Source organism: Cyprinus carpio, chromosome A17, assembly GCF_018340385.1.
Source record: "Cyprinus carpio isolate SPL01 chromosome A17, ASM1834038v1, whole genome shotgun sequence".
Taxonomy (NCBI): domain Eukaryota; kingdom Metazoa; phylum Chordata; class Actinopteri; order Cypriniformes; family Cyprinidae; genus Cyprinus; species Cyprinus carpio.
This window is the reverse complement of record NC_056588.1, coordinates 28,457,841-28,478,652: the sequence shown is the minus strand read 5'-3', so window position 1 is coordinate 28,478,652 and position 20,812 is coordinate 28,457,841. Positions and strand designations below refer to the sequence as shown.

General features: G+C 36.2%; 1 pseudogene; it reads right to left on the bottom strand.

Moving 5' to 3' along the window:
* Positions 1–2,809: 2,809 nt before the first annotated feature.
* LOC122148225 lies at positions 2,810–7,999 on the bottom strand (annotated as a pseudogene).
* Between the last annotated feature and the right edge of the window lie 12,813 nt (positions 8,000–20,812).

The window sequence follows — 20,812 nt, the reverse complement described above, 5'->3', positions numbered from 1 at the left end:
GTCGGTGGAAAAGTTTAACGAAAAACGTGTTTAAAAAACAAAAACAGTGAATAGAAATAAATAATAAAAATAAACTGTTATAAGCAAAACAAATAAACAACATTTTCGGTTTTCTTTTTCATTTAAGTTAAAGTTTTAGTAAGTGTCTATTTAGGTTTTTACATTTTTATTTCAGTTATAGTTTTTTTCGCTAGTTTTAGTACATTCGATGTTAAACGAAATGAAAAAAGAAAAATGTGTGCTGTGGCCACTAGCTGAACTAAAATCACTTTAATTTTTTTTTTATATATTTTAATTTATTTAAGTAATGATTATTTTAAATGGTTTAGTTAACTATAACAACCCTGTACCGTACGATGGTTGCGTATAGCAAAAAAGAAAAAATTAATAAAAAAGCAATAGAAACTAATAAACATTTTGCACATACTAATATTTTTTTTTTTTTTTTATCACAGTACAGATAGGGTTCTTTATACATGAAAATATATAGCTGCCTTTTAACTTTTATAATGGGGTTCCTTTCCACAAGGACGACCACATTCGGGGTCTGTGCCATCTAAAGGACTGAAGACAGCCACAAAGGATTACACCCAAAGATGTCTGTAAAAAAGAAAGAAACTGATGTAAATCTGAATGTGCAAAAGTGTGTGAACCATGCCAGTTTATGAAGGGTTTATTCTAAATGAGACCTCCCTTTCTTCAAAAGGTACCTTGTAAAGTTATATGTCGCCGATATGAATTATGCATCCATGTCCACTGAGTCCTGCGCAGTCTGGAGAGAAACCAACAGATCACGCAACTAAAATTACTAAAAGAAGACTTTTAAATGGATCTCAACGTTTAAACCAGATTAATGAGGGGAGATACGGACATCAAAGCCCTTGTCAGGGGAAACAAAACGGATGGGGACAGTGACATTATTTTAGGTGTGTTGGATGGTCCACAATGAGTCAGACGACTGTCTACTTTTCTCAACAGGTTATTTAGCAGCAAAGGAACTGCTTGTGTGAATTTGGTTACTTATATTCAGTTTCAAGGTGAATTTAATCTGCATATTGTTATACAGCGGCTTGTGAAAGTGTTTTATGCTACGCTGTTAACCGGTAGCTTTCTAATGAAATAAAACCCACTCCAAATAATAAAAATAAATAATATCTACTGGATAAATAAATAAGCACATGTTTTCACAAACAAGTCTTTAGTGTGTGTTTGATTTCTTGATGTACAGTAGATGCTGACTCCAGGCCTAAACCGCTTTGCTCCCAACTTCACACAAAGATAGTTATCCTCTAACATTTATTTTTGACTAAACATACATCTCAAACTAAAACATACATGCAATTGTCAGTGATTTAGTGAGTGTTTGGTAATGCTAGCGTGTATCCAATGCTAGCCAATTGTGCTAACTAATTCTCTGACATGCTAGCAAGATAAATCTTTCAAAAGCAGCGATTTATTATCTTTAAAATAAAAAATATCCTGAGCAAAATGTGTATTACCTGCTAAATCCATCAACTGTAATGTCGGGTGAGAAAGGTTATATCCCTATTCAAGTCGACTGTTTGTGTGTAAACACCTCAAAGACATATATGCTTGCGTGAAAGTGCGAGTCAAAAATGTGAAGCGCAAAATTTTTCCGCCACGTTAAAGAGACCGTGACCGGCGCTAGCCGTAGTGACCGCTAGAGGGAAACAAACACACTGCTGCCGCTGCTTCCAAACTCACGCTCCGTCGAAAAACAAACTACACGGCCGTCTACCTAGACATTTTATTTATTTTTTGGCTATAGTATATCAACCTTTTCTGAATCTAAATTTATCTGCATTATAGAATAGCTGCGTACCTGTACAGCATTTCTAGCCACCTACCTAGGCAGCATTTATGGGCCTTATAACATAACAAAAAAGACTAGGCACCCATTTAGGCAGGATTTTTCAATGTAGGAACAGGACTCCAAAGCATACCAAAAACCACAAGCACTGTTATTCACTTCAAGTTACATTTACAGTATCAAAAACAGCTTTATAAATACATTCTATGGTTCAGAGAGAGAGGGTGGACCAAGATTATATAAAAGGTTTTGTTGCAAGAAAAACTTATATTAATAGGATAAGTGTAGTTTAGGGATAGAGATATGAAAATATAAAGGCGTTAATTGTTAATATGCTTTTACACAGCGTTTCAGAAGCAGCTGAAACCTAAAAGACAATAGGGACATTTTCCAAAAATATATATTTATGAAGAACGTGAAGGAACATAACAAAGAAAAAGACAGAGCTTTACTGTGAGCACAGCATACTTGAGTGAAACTGGTGGACAAAAATAAGTTTTAACCGTTTTATTTGTTCATACATTGTGTTTGCTTATATATTTATTTACAATATAATCAAATAAAATAATCTAAAATGTTGGCCTTTTCAGCTTCTTTTACACCAGATGAATTATAACTTTTCTTTTGCATTTCTTTATATCGAGTTGTGTTTATGCTTTCATTAGAATTTTCATGGTATAAACATCCGCAGATTATGAACGCCAAATAAAAAAAAATATATAATACAATCCGCTGATAAACTGCATTGTAGAAGAACTGGCTTAACAAGGCAAATTAAAAATCTTAATTTGAGAATTTTTGTAAGCTACAGCTAGCAAACATTTCATGAGCACTGGTGTTTGACATAACAAAACGCACTTTAAAACACACTGGAAAAGTAGAAGCTAAAACACCGTAAAATATTGGGATAACAGCACTGAAACGAACTGATTTAAGATACATTTTTAACTATGAGTGCTAAACCATGATAGTGAAAACTCAGCAGTATTCCATAAAATAATCATCCTCCTCGTCACTGTCATCAGCTCTGGATGGGATATCTTTATCTGACAGCATATTCCACACACGAAAGTCATCATCTTCAGCTGTTAAAAAACACAGGGGGGTGAATATTAATAAACTACATATTTTTCAACTCAATACACTGAAGCATGTTTGTGTTTCAAAAAAGGTAACTTGCATACCAACACATCTCTTTAGAGTCTTCTTGACTACTGGGGTTGGTGTAAGCTTATCCTACACAGGAAGAATATTGCATCATCATTAACATGGGGGAAAAAAAAACATAAAACAGTTGGATCACTTATGGGAACAACATTAAAGATAAGTAGGATTTTGAGACTGTTACTATTGGTGCTGCCTTTTTGCCCCGTTTCCGTCCCTTCCGGTTCTTCTGAAGATGGAAAATGTACTTGTCCATGTTATTCCTTAAAATAAACAAAAAATAAAGAAATTAATTAATGGTTTATTATACAAAGACCCAAATTAGACATCTGCATTTTTAAAAAATGAGGCATTAAGCCTGATGATTGCACTCAGCATCCGCCACTAAATATAGCTTTGGCAGTCGAGATGAAAGCGTACTTGTTGATGGATCCCAGCATTCCTGGGCTGATGTGCAGACACTGAGGGGTTTTAGCAGCAGTAGAAATGCTAGAACTCGGCGTCTCAGGGTTTTGAAGCAGGCTGAACTCTTCATCTCCATTTGCCAGCGAATACAGGCAAACTACAGGAGATGTCAGTTTAGATTTTCTTAGGGTATAGACAAGATATGGTATCACTCAGACAGGGGGCTTTATTAGGTCTGAAAGTGCAGTTCAAGCAGCATCTGGCTCCAAATCAATCGACAATAAATCACCTTGATTTGCTTATTGTGCATTGGTGAGTTGGCAAAAATACATCGTCATGGTCATCTTTTGGGCATGTGGTCCAAGAAATGCCTCATCTGCTGTCTCCTTATTAAGTGTTCCAGCTTTAGCAGTTATTTTCAACTATCTCCTTTCCTGTGAGAAAAAAGCAAGATCAGACATTGTTTTTTTCCATTTTCAAATGCATGAATTTGGTAAATCTGTAAAAAAAAACTGTCACAACCCCTTCAAATTATACAGTTAAAAGTATAGAAACCTGGCTCCTCGGTTGCTGCTGGTTTCTTCTGTGCTCTTATTCTGGGTCTTTTGTTGGTCTTCTGATTGGAATTATACTGTTCCTGACACTCTTCAGCCGAACGAGTGCCGACAATATACGCAACGTTTGCCCAGTAACCGCTCTTGTGCTTAGGTAATGAGCTGACAGCCCTGTCCAGAGAAATAAACAGTGCTCTCATGATCTGTCTACATTTCATGCATCCAAAGGAATGACGTAAAAAAAATTTCCTATCCTGTAAAAAACCAAGTAAACTTAAATACCAAATTTAAAAATAATAATAATAAACTCAAGTTTAAAGCTTACTCGTGTAGTTTTTGAAGCTCTTCTTCAGTCCATTTTCCATCTAATAGCTCATCTTCTTCATGCTTATTGCTGTTTTCTGTTTGGGGCTTTTTGCTTCTTGGGTTTGCTTTTCTTGTTTCAGATTTCTTTGATCTTCTGTTATTTGAAAACTGCATGTTGAACACTTTCCCTCATCCTCTGAGTGCTCAGAATGCATGTGTCCTCTGAGGACGGAAAGTGTCCATTGGTTTTAAGTTCAGATTTAGCTTTCCTTTGTCTTTGTCCTCCTCAACAATAACGTGGTCTTCTTTGTCATGTCGCCTTCTCTCTTCGTCATCATCATCATCATCTGTGGGCAAAATCAACAGCATCTCCTACCAAAGCATCTGAATTTCGCGTGCGGACCTTTTTTGGTCTACGTGAACCTCTCACTGAGTCCTGTTCATGAGTGGTAGAATCTTGCACCACAGGGACCTCAGTTTTGTGAGGTTTTGTTAGCTGCTTACGGTTTGTGGAGCCTTGTCGCCTTATTGGAGGGTCTGGAGATGCAAATGAGCTGTTAGAGTCAGTAGAGTACTGGGCTCTGGAGTATATGCGAGCACTTCGGCGTAAGCAAAACTGCTGTCGTGAGGCATGGATTGTGGTTCCTCCTGAAATTGCTTTTGGGACTTGCCATTGCTTTTTGTCTTCGGGATCATCTCAAAGCCCGATTCCTGATCATCATATGACCCTGCTGGTGAGAAATGACTATTCACTGAATCAGCCTTTCTGTTCTCCATCATCTCTGACCCTGAACCCAGAGCATTTTTTCCTCTCCTCCTGACTGCTGTTTTCTCCGAGAGGTTTCTTTGAGGTTGACTAGCTTTTTGTTTCACACTGCATGACCCGAGTTCGAGCTGAGGGCCATAACCAGAGGTCCTCTCTGAGCTCTTGAAGGTTTTTATTCAGTGTTGTGCTCTCACTTGGAGATGGATTGCTCTGAGATTGGGACTTTTCTTTGGGGTTTGGAACGCTGCCTGATCCTCCTCATTGGCACTGACAGTTCATCTTCACTGCTGGATGTGTTACGCCTCCCTTTTGTAAAAAACGAAATAAATGTGAAAAATTTGAATGAAAAAAAAACAAATGCGCTTTAAAAAACACACCGTGTTATGAATGCACCCTCTTCCCAGAGTTTCAGGCCTGGATGATTGTTCCTCTGTGATTTGTGATGTTGCCATAGTTACTGGTTTCTTTGGCTGGAAAGCAAAAATAACATCAAATTTAATCAAATTTTTAAAAAAAATGGTCCACCTGCACCATACCAATATAAAAAGGCCCTCTAAATGCCACTAGAGATCAAAGACATTGTTTGCAGTGCTGAATGAAATGAGAAGAGTACCGTGGACAGCACTGAGGTAGAGTAGTCCTCATGGATAGTGACATTCATGTCAGAATCCATAACAATCCTCCCTCCTTTCCAGTATTCCAATGGTGGTTTGATGAGCCGGCCACTGCGGGAAACTTTCGCACTGCCCTGCTGAATGTTGTCAGTGGGAGTGATGGGACTGGGGGCTATCCCACGAAAAAAATTCAATATATTAGCGTGATCATTTCAAACCAATGGGGATGAACATAGTTTAACAAAAACTGGGATTCCAAACATTCTTGATACAGACACCAATTAAATATAAACACAGCAAGACAATAAATTAATCAGTTAATTATGACTGATTCAATAATAAATTCATTCAGACAGATTTGCAAACTTTCCAACTGATATAAAGGTCACCTTTACTGTTGAAATGATATACTCACACATTATATTGTCCTGAATTTTGGGATGTTTGCATGGTTGAGTTTTTAGCGGCCTGTTGATTTATAGCTTTGGGAGGTTTCACACCGCTGTTGTCCTTCTGACTTTTCTGCAGTCTAAAACAAGAATAGTTTCTTTTTATAATTTGATAAACAGCATAATAACAGATTTGAGGCAAATTACCCCATATGACCACTCAAAAACTGATCCAGGTACTCCTTCCACATTTTTGGAAACCCAAAAAGAAACTTCTTCAAAAAATACCATGATGGAAACGCTGTAAGGGTCAAAACAAAATTGTCAAATGAAACACACACAATCAAAGTAACACAACTTGATTTAAAAAGCATTTTCTTACATGAATTGGGATGTTTGGCCATTTTCCCAATGAGGACATAGGTTCTGCCAGATGAAGTCTTGAGAACATTGCTTGAGATTCTTTCAGTGATAAAACTGCTGTGCCAAGGTATCATAGTATCTCTGTATATATCAAACAAAAGCATTTAGAGCCACATAAAACAGCTTCACGGAAGATTAATGAAAAAGCATAACGCTGTAATATAATACATTATACATTATATTATAGTGCAGACAGACACTATGACAATTATTTAAGATATTTAAAAAAAAATCTAATCAAACTAACTTGACTAATAGGAAAAAAGCAGAAAGCAAATATCTTACATGCGAATACCATCAACCACAAGGTCTTTGTTGAGCAGTTTCAAAACCCAGTCTTTTAAATGAATCCCCCTCACCTAAAATACAAAAACAATGTACTAACTACAAAATATTACAAAAATATTAAAAACCATTAAGCAAACAAATGCTACATTTTTTTTTTTTACTTACATTGGTTCCTTCATCGTCTGCTTGTTTAGCTTGTTGTTTTGACTGAAACACAGACGCTGTCTTTCGTGGGATCAACACCCGAGGAGAGAGCTGCAGGAGAGGATCATCCAGTAGATTATGAGGAGGCTGAGGGGGTACAGGGACCCACTTCTGTGCATTCCGACTGACCAAACGGATCAGACTCAGGGCTACTGGACGTGTCTATTAGGAGGTCTTCCTCAAAGTCCTTTTCTACTGCAAATGCTCCTCTCACCAAATACAACGCCACCTGTAAGTAAAATTACACAGGGCTAATGTGTTATGATCAGTGTCATATGTTCTTTGCATGATAGCTACTTTTGCATAATTCTGCATAAGTCTGTAATTCTAACCCAATGTTTTTTTTTTATTGCCAAGTTTGTTTTCACACACACACAGAATTTGTCATGGTGACAGAAGAAGCTTCCAGTGCACATATGTTCATACATATAAAACACATAGACAAATAAGAACTAACTTAAGAGTTATGCATTTCTGTCTGGTTTTGCAAAAACTTGTCATTATAAACAGAGCATCAGTATAAGGTCATTAAAACGAGATTCATATCCAGACATATACATTATTCTTAACCACTCACTGTAATTTTATGAGTAATACAGAGTGAAATTAAAAGTCATACCTTTATTTCTGATATCTTTTGAACTGCTGACGTAGGTGATGGGTTTCCGCTGAAGCTGGGCTAACATCTCATCAGGAACCACCTTGTTCATCAGCATATGAGGCTCTTGAGTAAACAAATACAGAAAGATTTTTATAATTGAGTCAGGTTGCGCTGTAGATAACGGTCCTTAAATGCCAAATAACAGCCATTACTAAAATAATAACATTAAAATCATACCTCTTTTTCTGTTATAAAGATTCTCTGGCATTTGCGTTCGCCTTTTTCTCATCTCTGATAACATCTCCCCAGGTATTTTCTCAAGTAAAACATAGGGCTCTAGAAAAAGAAAAGGGATATTAGTAGAATTCATTTTCATCAACCATGTATGACATCTGAAAAAAAAAAAAATGGAGAACTAACCAATAAATGACTCCGATGATGCGTAATTAAAGGTTTCGTGTTGTCTTCCAGGCACTTTATGAAGACTGATGGAAAGCTATCCTGTGGTAAGTCCATTTCTCGAGCTTGTACATCTCCTCTCAGTGACTGCGGAGGTGAGAGAGGGCTAACACATACGTCTCATGGTCAGTGTTACTCTTATGAGAGGTCTGGGTTACAGGGTTCAAGGGACACTGTCACAGATCTCTTGGTTGCTTATATGATCAGAGGCTGCCCCATGCCCTGCAGAATATTGTCTCCGAACTTTTGCCTTCATTCTTGCAAAAATCTTTGCCGGCGTCTCGCTGCACCTCTTCAGCATCAGGTCCACTTTGTCTAGAGGGGCGACCTCCGCCGTGGCATTGATGCTGCTGAGCTCACATGGGATATTTGGGCTATTTTCTTCAGCATTCTGTGCAGTGGAGTTCATCACCAACACATCTCGCTTTGAAATCTTTCTGCCTGATACAGTTGTCCAACCGTGAGCTGCTTTAGGTATGGTTTTCACTGGTGTGATCATGTCACCAGGCTTAGGGGCTTCAGGAGCTATGAAATAGTCTTGCAGTGGATGATACATTGTTGTATTAGAGGAAATTCAGACTAAATGTTTTCAGCAAAACAGTGGTCCATGTTCTCAACACAATCCTGTAAGATGCGAAGGGGAAAATCTAATTAACAAAATAAGATAAAAGGGATGATTGATTCGTCTATAAAGACTGTCTTTCGTCTATAAAATTGGACGCTTTCTATGAAAAATCAGTCACAGGATTTGTATTACTATGACACGCAACATCAGTAATAAAACATCTTAATCAATATTAACTATATAAACACTTCTCTAAATCCAGTGTTAGTCTGGCTGTAAAATACTAACGTTAAAACGAAAATAACCCCGTGCACACTTATCCGTCGACAAACCCCGTGTAAAATGATCGATTACATATCAGTGAGTGAAACAAAGTACCAACATAATATATAGTAGACTGAGTGACATTGGGGCATATATATTTTTTTTTACAACAACAACAAAACCGACTCGCTTACCATATAAACTGGTTTGAATTTTCCCGGATAAAGCGCGGCTAACGTCTCGCGTCGCGTAAGAACTGACGTCACTTCCGCTAATAACGAAGCCAAGAAGTGAGTGGTTCATTTCAATGAATCGGTTCTTCAGACAGTTCTTTTCAAATAATTGTTTTAAACAATTCTGTAAATACGGACATGCTGGAGAAGTTAATAGACACCTCTGACATGTCTATTTCCACAGTAGTAACACAATTTTTCCTACATTCAAGCTTTTCAATATAAATGATTCTTTCAGAATGGTTTAGTGAACCGGTTCAATTTATTACTTGAAAAGATCCGACTCGAAAGAACGCCTCGAGCACGCCTCGGTAGTAGAGTGCGTATTGGAAATATGTATTTGGAGAGAATTCCAAATGATCTGTGTATAGAAAATACATGAGCAGTAAACATTTCGTCGTTTGTTAAAGGAGACGATGTCCGAGATTCATCTACCTGAAAAAATTAGGATCCATGTGTTTGGATTTCTCTCTGATCGCGACAAACTGAATGTTCGTTTAAGCTGCACGTACTTTGAGACTGATCGACCATTGGTCCTTATATGGAAAGACAGTGTTATTGTCCTCCAAAAATTCTATGACTCACATTTCTGGAAAATTCTTCGTCAAAATCAATTATATTGTCGTTCAAAAGCAACAGCAAAAGTCTTGCAACAAATTGTGACTTTGCTGCCGTGGATCGGTTCCGTGCGCCGATGGCACAGCTCTGATGACACTCACTGGGGGCCTTTACAACACCTCCAGAGGCTCGTCATCCGTCAGTGAGTTGTTGTCTGAGTCTGACCAGCTCCCTTTATCTTTGAGACAACTGACTGTGAGGTCAAGAGAGCCTCGATATCAGAGATAAGTGCTGTCATTTCACAACTTGTCAGTCTTACCACACTGCATTACATTACCATGAAGATAAAAAGCCTATCCATAAAACTGCTCTTCATGGCATGTTGAGGGCCCTGCCCAACTTAAAACACCATTCCTTGAGATTGGGACCAAAATATGGTATTCCCCCTGATGGTTATTTTTGTCCAACTGAAGCATGTGGACATGATTCGGGTTTGTATACTTTCAGGAAAGAAAAATCTGGTGAAGAAAAGACTCAGTATGTAGAGTCATAACCCGTCCCATCTTGTCTTTCACACAGGAGTGACTCCAGAAGATGCAGTTTGGCCTGAGCAGCCTGGAGCTGCTGAACTATGAAGACCCCTGCCTCTCCTCTGTTGCCTTTAACGCTCTGTACTCCCTGAACAAACGAACAGTGCATTACAAACAATAGCTTGAAAATCCAAGCTTCTGCTGCAAGGTCTCCATGTAGCTCAGGTCCATTAAATAACATTAACAGATGAAACTTTTCATTTTAATAATACATTAGTAAACTCACTCAAATTCTTTGTGTGTGTAAATAAAGCTCTTTCTGACTTATGACTTAAAATTCACTAAGATTTATAACGTTTCACTGTTATTTCATGCTAGCTAATGTTTACAAATGGAACCTTATTGTAAAGTGTTACCATTGATTTGAATCTGCTGACATCCCTAGTTTCTGTTTCAGAACGTTTGGATCAAGACAAGCATGTTAAGGAAGATAAGACTCAATTCTGAATTTATTTGATTTTTATGCAGCAAATCCCTCTATATTTTTGTCCTGTCTCTGTGTTTTCTAGTAGGATATCCACTCAGAGTCTATGCAGAATCAGTACGCAGGGCTGAGCAGTGTCTGTCTCTCATGGGAGAGCAGGTGCCGGATCTCCTTCGTCTCCATTTGGACTTGTGTTGTCATGACATCTGTGATGTAATCCCAGAAATGCCCCAGATTTTCACAAACTGCATATCCTCGGTACCTCGGTTAACTTCATTCTAATCAACTTTGCGCTTTCAGACAGCAGAATCTTCAAGAATCAGTGTTTCTTCAACTTCAGCATCTGCCTCGATGTGTGTCTTTTAAACATAAAGCAACATTTCATTGAAGATGGAAAATGGAAATAAATTGTTAATAGAAAACAGTTGCTTATTCTAAAGAGCTTGAGAAACATGACTTGCTTTTTACTTTAATACATTGTGCCAATGATATTTTATCCCATCAGTATTTACTTGACTCTTTACAAAGTGCTATAGAGTTAAAATAGTATATTCACTCATGGTCTCTTTGTAAATATATTTTCCATTAAAATTAATGAAATGAAAAAGACTACAGTGAAAAGTGTTCTTTTCCCCCCCATAACATCTAACACCTCCACTAGGTGGCAATCTATTCACACTTCAGTATAAAGAAAAAATCAATATACACAATTTGTTTTACCTCTTCATGCATCCTTCTAGAAACTATAATACACAAATTATATTTATACATAAATACATAGTATAAATAAACATAATTATGTGCAAGTAGATGTACCAGATATTTTTTACTTTGGAAGTACAACACAAGATGTGATATTCTGCATTAATATTAAGTTTAGTATTAAGTAAAGACAAGACAGTTCTATGAAAGACAAATACATACATAACAAAGTGTAAAGATTGGGTAAATGTTTGCCATAAGCACACGCAGAAGCTGGGTTCACGGGTTAACATCCTTTTAATAAACAGGATTGTCATATTCAGGTTTTATAATTTCATAATTGCTGATGAAACAATCATGGACGTTTTATCACACTGCATTTCTCAATTTGGATGTGTGAAAGTTTACAATATGAAAAATAGATTTTAAAGGCTATCCGTCAGGTTTTTTACTAATCAAGGCCTAGTCAAACTGATGAGGCATGAATATAATTAAAAGAAATTGTGCTAGCAATTAGCTGAAGTGAAGCTGATCCATCATTGCATATATAATACAGAAGGGTGAATGTTTAGATGTTTTAATCCCACTCTAAGGTTATGCTGTTGTAAGAGCTTCCGAGAAGTTTTATGGCGTACTGAAGCTGTGAGAAATCTTCCATTAGCCGAGGATGGAGCATTTATCAAATGAGAGATGACAAGGACAACATATCATTCCACATTATATCCCACTGAGGGAGAAAATAATGTGCTCATAAGTAACAGTGGAGACTGAGTGAAAACACTTTTGGAGTGTCTGACTGCAAACATAGTTTCCACTGAGAAGCATGCAATGTTTTCAACATACCTGTAATTTGAAAGATTGTTGTAGCTAAGCATGCTTCTGCCTTTCAGGGTGAGAAAGTCACGGTTCAGTCTTTTCTCTTTATGTTTTACATACATTGCTTTGACAAATGTTTCTTTTCCGGCCATTATGCATGTCACAGAAATGTCAGTGTTTCACCTCAGCAAGAAAACTATGTTCTAATGCCTCAGACATATGGTCTAAGATGGTAAAATTGGCAGTCTGGAGAAAATGGAAGGAGATTGTAGTAACCTCCTTACATTATTTTTATTCTGAGACAGACGTTCCAACATCTTTCAGAACTATGTGTTCCACAGGATCTCTTGGTAAAAAGGGGTATTTTCAAAAACAAATACCAGAAATAGGATTCTGATATTGCAATTATGAATTAGTGTTAGCTTTCTCAGAATATTATTTAGCCTCTAAATTAACAAAATCCCCATGTGTTTTATTTCCTTTATACAAGTATCTACCTGCATAAGTTCACTCAGTCATTATAGAATCACTCAATGACAGAATTTTCTCAAAGTCAAATTGCATTTGATTAAAAATGGGGCAAAATGTCTCTATTAAAGCATATTTTGAATTTCCCCTGAAAGTGTTCTGAACCATAAAAGGAGCCTGGAACACTTCAAGCTTTCGATGGCTGCTGGGCTCTGGATGGGAATTTTGGACTTCTTTTAAGTTCACTGATCTGATCCTAAATAATTTGAATGCCAGACCAGCTGGAGCTGAATTCAAGGTATCTTGAATGAAGCAATGAAACGCCTTATCATTTAGTTTTTGACTGAGATGAAAACGGCAATGGAGAAATGATACAATAACAGCTGTAGGGGACATTATGCACCTACCCACATGATCACACATAATCAATGCCATTTAGTGGATGCTATCCACTTCTTAGTTTCTTCCATGATGGTCTATGGAGGGATTTTGCATTCTCCTCCACACACAATCATTTCTCATTTTGAGTATGTGAATGGTGAAGCCCCCACTCTACTGTGAGTAAACGACTTCTCCATTCTTATCAGAAAGCAATTTGCTTGTGTGAGACAGTGAAGTCCAAGCTCTCCATCATTATGAAATGGCTGTCTGATCTACGAGAAAGGGGATGCTGTATGAACACACAGACTATCTGGGAGATAGCTTGCCAGCTCATCCGGATGCAAACGCTGTATCATGCTGGCACAATGAAACCTGTGTCACAAATAAAGGGAGCTATACAGAAAGCAGGCAAAAACAGTGTCTGAGCAGGAGGATGGCATTATATGAAATATATATATATATATATATATATATATATATATATATATATATATATATATATATATATATATATATAAATGTACATAAGAGACCGGGGTTAGTTGTCACATGGTCTTTACCTCAGTAACTGTAAGATTTTGAGTGCAATTACACAAATCTTCAAGTGGTTTTATAGGATGTTTAAAAAAATGTCTTTGAAAAACAATGGGTTTGTGGGGGGGTTTTTCTCTGTTTTGTTTTATAGTTTATATTTTCTATAGAGTTTATGACAAAAAGCCTATAATAACAGGTTCTAATGTGACAGTTTATCTCAACATGTTCAGTAAAGAGCCTCTTTCCAAAAACGTTATTTCCAGATTCTAATGAAAAATATCCCAAATGTTTAACATGTTCATATCCCATTAGATATAGCCATTGAAAGAAAGGGAATGGTAAGCAACAGTGGGAGTGATAAAGTGGTGGAGCAAAATAATGAAAGAGAGAGCTGGTCAAACATGTGGACGAGTGCCATAAGAACATTTCTATTTCATAAGCTGCTCAAAGCGCTGATGTAAACAATGAATAAATAATTCCATTCTTTGAACTAGAGTGTGAACAGTGTATTCCATAGGGAGCTGAAGGAAAATAGACCTAATAATGGCTTTTTCATAAATAAAATACTTTTCTTCAGGACAAATACTTCAAATATATTTGGTTAGTGCATGAAAACATTCGTTATAGATACTAATCCGAAAAAAATAATCAATGTCTGTTTGCACGGGGAGCCCATTACATTTTTATTTAAAAAGAAAGAGATAAAAAGGAATGTAGCATTAAAAAATCAAGAGTTGGGAGAGTTTTTCATCTGTTTGTGGTAGGGACACAATCACATCCATAGATTATGAGTAAAAATTACACAAACTAACATATAATAGAAACAATAGCCACCTGCTGCTAAGATGCTGGATGTGATCATTTCTACACAGTTAGTGTAAGTAATTATGCCCGTGGGTTATCCTCTTTTTAACCCCGGGTTATGAAACCCTGCAGTGCCAAGAGTGAACAGTGCTAGAAGCAGACAACCAGTCATATACTGAGCAATGCCTACCTCTCAAATATACATGCACTTTGTAGAGACGCGGAACTTAAAAAAAGCTTACATGGTGACATTTCCTGCATCTACAAAGAGTTAGTGAAACCTGATGAGTTCCTGTGGCGATTTGTAATCGTTCAATCAATGTTTCTGGTCTCATAAATATGCAAATAAGAATGTGAACCCATGGGTTACAAATGTGAAATCTTAAACACTGACTTCCCTGGACTGACTACTAACCCGGTAAAAAGTGAAACAAGACAGGTCAGCATTACATCTACCTCGTGACCGATGCATTCTTCTGAGACAGAATGTTTCATTAAATCAGTTGATTTAGTTCACAATACCAGTCCGAATGATTCATGCACGGATCTGATTAATGCGCGTGTCGAATTCGGTTTGCTGCAGTGATGAAAGATATGAATTAACATTGAAATGCAACTCAAGAACATTTTTATCTTTATGATAATGATGTTGATTTTAAAAGAAGGTATTGTGAATTTACTCATTTACATATTATGATAATTATACATAGGCCTAATTATTTATCCTCAAATGTAAATGGGAATTGGAAAAAAAAAAGACAACACTTTTACTAATTTTAAGATACAAATAGGTCACTACCTTTAAACAGCACCAGAAAAGAAAAATAACAAATCATGAAAGACTGTGAAGTCTTAAATCTATCCTTTGATTTATAATGCACAAAATAAGCTTTCTTCTTTATTTTTCTTTTCTTTGGCATAGTTTTTGATTTGATGTAACTGATATGTTATAATTGCTTTTAACTGTGTGTTCATTGTTTCAAGAGACTGCAATAATAATAATAATAACAATAATAATAATAATACAAAAAAGATTTGAATTGCGATTGATATGGAAAGATTTTGTTGTATAGATCACTTTTATGACTTCTGTGTTCCTTTTTAGGCTTGAAAGCTCAATTAGAGGAAAAACAGCATTTATTACATTACTTAAGAAAAAGAAAGAAAAAATTGGGTGAGCAAATAATGATTTTTTATACAATCTTTTCAGTCTCAGGAATGGTAAAACTGAAGGTTGATGGCTCAATCCCCACTATAAAGCAAATCATGAGCACTGTGCTACAAAAGACAATCCACACAATAAATGATTTCTACAAGGGGGAAAAAGAGCATTTTCCCCGAGGAATACTAATAGATTAAAAGCGGCAAGCTGATGGCTCCCTTTGTCATACAGTTGCAGACAGAGATAAAGAAGCAATTCCGGAGGCGTTTGATAGAGGATTGGTATTTGGTTTTCATACACGGCAGCCACTGGTATGTAGCCGAGGATGCTGTGGGAGTGGTCATCACTCACGGACGCTCGGTGCCCAGGGTGTAGACTCCTGCTGCTACTAAGTCACCATAGACTGATGATAGTGTCAGCCACAGAACAATCTGCATTCATCATTTCTTATCTGCTGGGCTGCTGTGCTGATCCGGGAGATGCATCCTCTCGCTGCTGCATGGTCAAGGACTGCATGATTGAGTTGAGTGTGTGTGTGTGTGTGTGTGTGTGTGTGTGTTGCTTTTTGACCCATACAACCTACTCCCAGTCCTGGAATTACTTGTGATCAAACTGCCACGACGTGTTAATGCACCACAGAAACAAACAAAGCACCAAAGTGCAGACGTGTAAGAGGATTGTCCCAGTTACTGTCACTTTCCCACATCGAGAGGATAAGTGCGTGTCTATATACAGTATTAGAGTCTACATGATAGGAATCTGTAAGGTATATGTGTCTGTTTTATGGAAGTAAGGGTCTTCATGGGCAAGCAATAACACAATGCTATCATTGTCCAAAGGACAGGTCATTTCCAAGCATTATCCTCTAATATTGAGCTCAGTACTCAATCAGAGAAATAGGAGGCCTGACCTTCACTGTGTCCACAACTTCTCTGTCACAGCAAGGTTCCAGAGATGTTCTGGACTGTGTTGATGCTTGCTGTTGGCTATCAGTGCAGATTAAAAATCTTCAGGGAAAAATCTGATCAGAAACTCGTGAATCTCGAAACTTGACTCAAAAGAACAATACAGTCACAAACCAGATATCGTTCATTAGCTCATAAACATTTGTAGAAGAAACACTGAAGATCAGTTGTGGTGTGTGTTCACGCCCTAAATTTAAAAAATGGTACATTTATTCTTGACAAATGGAATGTTATTGGTATATATTCTTAGTATATAACTGTAAATATAATTTACAATTCCTTTTTTTGAATATTGTCCTAAATATCATTCCATATTGATGTGTGGATTCATTTACTTATCGTGGTTTGGAGTAAAGGAAATCGACATTCACCTACAAGCCTATAAAGTGAGGGTAGAATAAGAGACATACTGCTGAGTGTGTCTATATGCATGAGGACGTTATCGTAAATATAGCCACTAACCAAATGCAGCTGAGCAGAACGGCCGCCATGATTCACTCTGGCTCCTTTATGACAGCTGATTATCAATATGAATGAACCTCCATCATTTTTCCTTCCCTGTCTCCTTGGTGACATTGTGGTCACTCCTTAAAACAAAACCAGGCAGAACAAAAATAAATATCCAGTAGCTCAGTTTAGGTTTGGACAGGCGCATTCAGGAATCATTTACTTTTGTAGCAGATTTGGAAATGCAATTTACAGTAAATAGGCTGTTGAAAAAGAACACATTTGAATTCAAGCTACACCACTGAAATCTTGCCATGTTGTTTTCAAATGCCTCAAGGAATGTCTTTTGTGAAAATATGCAGCTATACATTTTTAACCACGCACTTTCTTTTCACAAACCCCCTCCACAGAACTTTAAAGGCATTGCAGTATGTGCCTTCTCAGTAATCGAATCATTACAGAAACCTCCATAAAGAGTAACTCAACAGTGTTTTCTTAAAAGACAAACAGAAAGACATCCTACATTGTTTACACTTTCTCAAACTCAGCTAAACTCTTATTTTCACCACCTGTTTCTGGAGAAGATGAGTTGCTGGGTTTAGTGGTTGAAGGTGCAACTCAGCACAACAAAACGGCGAGCTCCACAACAACACACAGGTACATGTTTGGCCTAGTTTAATCATTTACAAGTATGACTCTAGTTACTTCTCCTTCCTGTCTAATTAGGATAGTGCTTGTGCAAATCTTTAGATAAACCAAGCACATACAACAGCCCCAAAAAGTATTTGGACAATTAAGGCAATCTTAGAAAATGTATGAATTTGTTTGCATAATAAAATATCAAAGCAAGTGGCATTTGCAAAGGAAGGAGATTGTTTTCAAAATTTTTATTAAATTTATTAAACTACATCCAAAGGAAACAGAAACATCTTTAATAATTAAAAATAATAATAAATAAGAGTAAGTAAAATAATAAATTAACATAAGATTTTATTATGAGTGCAGTATTTGTTATTATTAAAACATAATTTATAGCAGTTCATAGTAATTATTATTTAACATTCCACATTATCTACTTTTTTGGAAAGGTGGTCCATATCTGATTAAATATATCTATTTTCCTCAAAGTTACTGTTGGCGGATGTATAAACATGTTCCACTAAAGAATTATTTTTATCCAAATATGTTTTGTCTTCATTTTGAAGACGAGCTTTTATTTATTTATTTATTTACAACAAACCAAATTTTTTGAAAATATTTTGCTTGAAAAATTCTACAACAACCTCTAAAAAAAATAAACAAAAATTATTCTATTCTATTCTATTCTATTCTATTCTATTTTAAATTATTAAACATTATTCTATTCTATTCTATTCTATTCTAGACATTTTGTTATCTTATGACATTCAAATATTTTTCTTTAATTCTATTCTAGACATTTTGTTATCTTATGACATTCAAATATTTTTCTTTAAGGCTTAAGTGTCCAAATCATTTTTGGAACAACTCTATGTAATAATAAGTGATCAAACTCAATGTGCTGCATTTTTTTCTGCCTAAACTCCCACCACCCTTTGAGTGTCTGTATGCTGTGATGGCATCTGCTTTGATAGGCATCTCTGACAGAGTCGGGATGCATTACTCAAACAGTGACAGCTACAACCTCTCTGACAGATGGACCTGCATCAGCTGACATACAGACACTGGATGCAATATCTGCAGCACGCTGAATATGGCACGAGAAGCAGATCCTGTTCATTGATGCACCTTTCATTCTTCTCATACAGCGCATTTATATTCCATCACCTTAATGTTCAGACTGTCAAAATAAGTCATATTGGCCTACTTTTTGACACATTTTGAAGACAGTCAATATTTTATGTGATGAACGGCACTAAATAGAACCAGGTCTCCTCCCACATCACCCACCTGTAATTGTCCGGACACACAGTGAGTAATGTTTTAAAAGCGCCTCAAACTTAGTGTTTACACGTATTTCTTGAGGGAATCAACCAACTAATTATTTATAGTTGACTTTGCACATCAAACTGGGATAGGAGAAAGTATTTTAACCCAGCAAAAATGACACACTCCACCTTTAAACCAAACTAAAGCTCATTCTAATGCTCCAAGAACTTGAAACTTCGGTGATCTAAGCACCCAGCTGCCTGTAAGGCTGTTTGTATTCCAAGTATAAAAAGTGTATAAGGGAATGAAATATCGCTTGTAAGGTTATTTAAAGAATCATCTGGGGAAATGGTATTTGAATGTTATATGTGTTCTATCAAACTCTTCATAAAATGTTTGTTTGATTCTCTTCTGTGTCGCTTGCGCTTAGGCAAAATGACATGTTGTGTTGGAGAAGACCCAGCTTGCAAAGTGTGAAATAACCCACAAGAGTGTGTAAAAAAAGGCAGAGGCTCAGGTTTGTTCTCAGTGTGTGTGTGTGTGTGTGTGTGTGTGTGTGTGTGAAGAAGACGTTAGCCTGTTGAAGTGTAAAGCAGAGACTTCACAGAGAAATCTCTGGTGGATGGAATCGCAGGCCCTACAGTGTTTCAGACTTCACTGAACGCACACATCACAGGATTTAAGTCTAATTGAACTGCAGAATCTACCAGGCACAGAGGGTGAACGCTTTTCTTCTATTATATAATACAATCTTCAATTTTTGATTAGAGAGCTGTCAAACACTATACTTTGTACTGCAGGAACTAAAGCAAGTGTCAAACAAAAATAGCACATTTTATAACTGTTATTATTATTATTCATATTAGTATTCACTAATACAAAAGCAGTGATATTCAAGTTTTTTGAATAGATTCATGGAAGCTATTTATAATTAGTGAACAACAAAACAATGGTCAAAAATGTTTCAGATTCTTATTATTAATCATAGTTATTTGAATAGCTTCATATGATTATTATTAGTAGTATTACCGAATTAATATTTTCTACAAAATCATTAATTATCATGTTTCACAATAAAAGCTATTCATAAGTCATCAATTAAACAATGGTAAAAATGGTAAAAATTATATTTAACCATAAAGCTATTATAATAATAGTTCATATTTATATTTCACTATTATGTGTTTTTCAAACAGCTTCATAAGCTAACCATAAAACAAGTGAAGCAATAAATCTTGTCAACACTAAACAATGTTTAGGATTATTATTATGAAACAGTGAAACAATTATAATAATCATCAGTTTTTTAAATAGCTTCATAAAAGCTATATTAATAATAATTATAATATTGTTTAATACAAAAGCATTAATAATCATGTTTTCAAATGGCTTTATTAAGTAATGGGCATAATAAAAATATTAATAATTGGTTGATACTTCACTATAATGTATTTTTTAAATAGTTTTAATAAAAGCTATTCATAAAATGAGTGGTCCAATAAATGTTGATGATTGATGATTATAGGCATTTTTCAAATAGCACAGAAGCTGTACTATTATTGGTCTGTTGGACCACTCATTTTATATGAAGCTATTTGAATTATTAGCTATTTGCTTTTTCTGAAAAATGTTTAGTCATCATTGTAAATGTCTGAGGTTGATGATCAATGCTGTATTGTAGCTAAACAGAAATAACAAACCCACAAAAGGTATCCATACATAAACAGCATTTGCAGGACATGCAGTGCTACACTGCCTGAGTATAAATGTGGAAGTCATTAAAATCTCATTGACAGATACTTGAACAGCTCTCTGTTCTAAATGATATGGGGATGTAAGAAGAAGTGCATTACGGCCAAACAAACTCCTGAAGAACCACTGAAGAGTCCAATGTTTTCAGCATGCTCAGGATATTTTAAAAAATCTGTCAAGCTCTTCTCAATAATCCACTCAAACAATGCACTTTTCTGTTGGTTTGCATTACTGG